This window comes from Gavialis gangeticus, unplaced genomic scaffold (assembly GCF_001723915.1).
Source record: "Gavialis gangeticus isolate Ggan-Ray unplaced genomic scaffold, GavGan_comp1, whole genome shotgun sequence".
Taxonomy (NCBI): Eukaryota; Metazoa; Chordata; order Crocodylia; family Gavialidae; genus Gavialis; species Gavialis gangeticus.
The window spans coordinates 73,462,326-73,467,073 of NW_017729034.1; positions in this window are offsets into that span (position 1 = coordinate 73,462,326).

Consider the following 4,748-nt stretch of genomic DNA (forward strand, 5'->3'; position numbering starts at 1 on the left):
ATAATTTAATCTCTTTTAGACATAGGTAGCTTAAACTGCCTGTAATAATGCCATGTACAATAGTAGTAATAATTCTCAGTCTCTTAAAAATAGTCTGCATAACATGCCTAGAACTGCATTAGCCTTTTTTATAGCTGCATCACACTGATGGTTTGTGGTCTTCCTATGATCTACAAATACACCTAGGTCCCTCTCTTCCTCCATTCCCTTGAGTCTATGAGCATATCCAAAAAAACAGACTGGTAAATGTATGTTTTCAGAGTTTAGTCCTACAAATACCTTTGACTGGTTAAAATTCAAGCTTATAGGCACTCAAGTTGCAGTGGAATTCAAACTAGCAAATGTAACTAGAAAGTAATTTATTTTTTAATTCTGTTATCATGTCTGTAGCCTTACTCATTTGTACACACAGGTGCTTAAATATTAATTTATGAAGGTTTTGGTATCCAATATATGAAACATTAATAAAGTTAACTTTTCAACAAGCAAATGTTGGCTTCTAAATGAATTTGGGAAAAAATGGGACATGGATTTTACAAATATGAGTTTGGACAAATGATGTTTATATTTATAGTACAACAAAGAAAACGAAGGAACAGAGAATGACCAAACACAACCCTCTTCTACCAAAAAAATGAGCATCATTTTTTATTCTTTACTTTTTATAGCTAATGGGATAGCATGAGTCCCAAGCAGCTGATCACAAGACAAATTGCAATCTTTCTACCCTACTGCACCTTTACTTTGTAATCTTAAGGACTATCAAAAGTAATTCAGCAAGATAATGCAGATATGGGCTTCAAACCCCATTTTAGATCTCTGTGAATAACTGACAGTGGGTGATTTTTACCAGAATCCTTTGAAGACAGATTCTGAGCATTACTCAGGCTGGGATTAACCAACATTAGCACTCATTTTCTTTCCTGTTCTTTCCTTCTTCTGGAGATGATTTTAAAGCAAGCCTGACTTAACTACCGTGAGAAGAAAATCTGGTCAAAAGAGGATTTTACCATCAAGGATGCTAAAAACAGATTATCTACACTCTCATTCAAATCATCTTTCTAGTAGATGTGACAAAAATCATGAATCAACTTAGAAGACCAGTGAAGGAAATGGAATAGAAGACAAAGGTACAAAAGGCAGATGGCTTAGAGCTTTTATTTCTCTAAGTGTCCACTAAAACTGAGTTTATGTTTAGATACAGTAAGCAGCTTTTAAGTAAAAAGCTTTAAAAAGGCTGTGGGGGAATGAGAATATGGAGCCAAATAAATTCTCCTATAACAATGACAACATTTGTCAAGATATAGTTTGGTAGAATTCCTGTGCAGAGAAGTAAAAATGATACCCATGCATTTCTGATGGTATTTAGCATTGTCTGTACCAGACTGCTCCCAAGTCTGGAAAGCATTCGCAGGTCAGCTTGATTGGTATCTTTTAGCATTCCTTGATTCTGAGACTCAGGAAGAAGTGGGCATATGGTATAAAAGGCTTTCTGGAGACCCCAGAGGTAGGAGGACTAGCAATTTTTTAATACCCAGTAGTTGCTTATTGTGCTGGACCTAAAGCAGATGCAAAGATTCTCCCATCTGAAAAGCAACTTGACATTCTGGAATTTGGAGGTGATATCTGCTCCCAGCATCTGTGTCACAGATGTCCTCTTGAGACAGTATTGTGAATTGTTTCTCTAAACGAAGCCTTTATGGAGCGATATGCTTAATAATACAGCAATATGGCAATTATTATTAGACATATTTGTAATGCACCAGTCCCCACAGTATCTAGGCTTTGTGACATGATTTAAAAAAATGACACACGAGAGATTTTTTTTTTTTGTTTAAATAGGGTCTGAAAGGATCTTTTTAAAACAGCTGTTGTGTTTTTCCTGGCAATAACCAGAGATGTTACATTAAAAATAAACCTAAACCTCTGACTGGCAAAAGTTTCTAGCCCTTCCTATCCTTGGCAATTTTACAAAAAAATTCCCATCAGTGCTACCACTGGAGGGAGCATTAATGGGAGTGCTAGGGCAGGCAAGGCTTCAGTGACTTCTGGCAGCTATTCCATTAAATTATTAGAAGTGACGGCGCCTGGTAAAGCCATTCAGATATGTATGCCATGGTCAGCAGTATGAAACCCTAACACAAAGATGGATAGATCAATTCAGCACAGCTTTAAAAACTTACTTCAATATGTGCTTTATTCCCACTAACTTCAGAGGGTTCTAAGTGTTGAACTGGGGCCACCCAGCCCTACCCTCTGCTCAAGGTTCACATCATTCACTTCCTATCCCTTTAGACTGAATTTTTCTGCCCCCTATATATTTTTGTTAAGTATATTGCTACTTTTTTTACTGTGTTTTGCAGCTTAGAAACTTTTTGCTTCAACATTATGAGCTGTCATAATCTACTTGTTTTCTATAAAAGCAGATAAAATATCATAATAAGGAAATGATAGGGCACTTTCAAAACACCAAGAGAGTGAAATTTAAAACCATTCCTTGAACCGTTCAATAAAATTGTGCATTATAATTTATAAACCTGTAACCCTGAGCTTTACAAAACATAAAAGCAAGGCTGTTCATTAAAATGGTCCTATATTTGAGTAATCAATACACTGTGTATCATTGCCTTCATAAGATACCATGTTTCAGACCAGTATTCTTTTGACCATTCCATTTCACCGAAACCCAGAAGTGCAAGCTGGCTAAATACAGGCCACGGACTGATACACTGAGGGAGAAAATGCATGTGTGATGGTGCAGGTACTAATCACTGTAGGTCTTGAAGCACGGGACCCACGCAACACAAACATCCTACAAGCCTGAAAAGTACTGTCAAAACTGATGAGGATTCTCGTAGTATCTGATACCATCTGATGGTTGAAAGACATCTATGCTGAGCACATCACAGGCCATTGCTAACATGAAGAGAACTGCCCAAGACTACCAGCCAGAATTAAGACCAAGGGGACAGACTGGATCCTTCCACACACCATCACTCAACAAAGATTTTTTTATACCTTGGAGTATTCCCCACCCCAGCAATTGTCCACTGCATGCTAAACTGCTGTCTAAGAATGTTTTGCCACCTTACAATTGTACCAATGCCATGCATGGGATCTTGTTCTCTCATCTCTACATACTATCACATGGAAACATTTTCACCCCTTTTACTCTGGGCTAATGTAGGCTGCATGACCAACTGCACCTTCTGGATTGCATCAGTTTATACCAACTGTGTTTCATACAGCTGCCACACACAGGATCCTACATGTAAATAACTATAATTTTTAACATTCATTAATAAAGTTTTAAATTTGTTTTGCACAAATGGCTAAGAGCTCTAGTTTTGGACCAGGACCCTATTATGGTAGGTGCTGTTCAACAGAGAACAAAAAGATAGTCTCTGCCTTAAAGATCTTACCTACTGTAAAATAACTTAGTAATATGTTTTAAAGAACGAGAGCTCCCTGCAGAATTTTATTGACATGCCCTGTCAAACCACCCAGTCTTCGTGAGATTCCAGTCTTATCATGTCGTGACCCTTCTTATTTTGTGCATGAATGTCTGTAATGCAGTGGTTCTCAACCTTTTTAGTCTCAAGGCACCACCAATAGACTCAAGGCATCCCTCATGACATTTGATGTGACTATCAGAAAATGATAGCTCTTAGTTTTCACTCATTTCTGAATCCAGAAAAATACTAAAGCACAGGCACCAAAGGTTCAGTCTGCAGGCTCGATGCTGCCCATGCAGCCCCATCATTTGGCCCATAGTGCTGTCCATGGGTGTAGAGCTGACCCATATGCTGCACGTGGTGGGTGCTGGCCTAGCTCTGTACGCTGGGCCTGGACACAGAATCAGAGTCAGAGAATCATAGAGAAGGAAGGTTGGGAGGGACTTCCAGAGGTCATCCATCCCAAGCCCTGGCTTGAGGCAGGATCATCCCTATCGAAAACCATACTGTACACTCCGCAATCAAAACTCCACATAGATAACACAGACATAACACCTGCAGGTAAAGCAGGAGAACTGCAGCCAGGGCCATCCCTGTGTGTGTGTGTGTGTGGGGGGGGGTGGTGAATCAGGGTGAACGCCCTGGGCCCCCTGCTTCAGAGTGGCTGCGGGGACTCCATGCTGTCACCAGCTTCACAGGGGGTCGCTCAGCACCCCCGGCCCCACACCGAATCCACCGCTGGCTTCCTTGTGGCTGGCCCCATACAGGCTGATTTGCCCCAGGCCCGCACCCTGCTTGGATCATGTCTAACCATGGCGGCCAACATCCTGCTTCAAGGAAATGCTGTCAATATACACTCAAGAGATCCCAGGGCAGCTGGCCGTGCCCGTGGCTACAGAGGGAGGCAACTTCCCCCCCCCGTCCATACCAATCTGAGCAGGGGATAAAATTCCTTCCTAACCCCAAATACAGCGATGGGGCTGGGCCCGAGCAGACGGGCCAGTCCCTCTAGCCAGGAACTTGCTCCAGCTTTGGTCTCGGCAGGATCACTGGCACCCCCAGCCCAGGTCCCCAGCACCCGCTGCCCCGGGAGCAAAGTGTAGAAACCCCCTGACAGCGGGATTTCCCCTTCCCGCGGGCTGGCCGCGGCGCCCGGAGCCCCATCCCCGCGCCGCCTCAAGGGCTACAGGTGACCCGTATGCTGTGGCCCGCGCGACACCCGTGCTCCTGCCGGCTGCCTGAGGGCTGTGCCTGCCGCCCTCGCCCTCGGTCCGGGCCGGCCGCGCGGGGAGG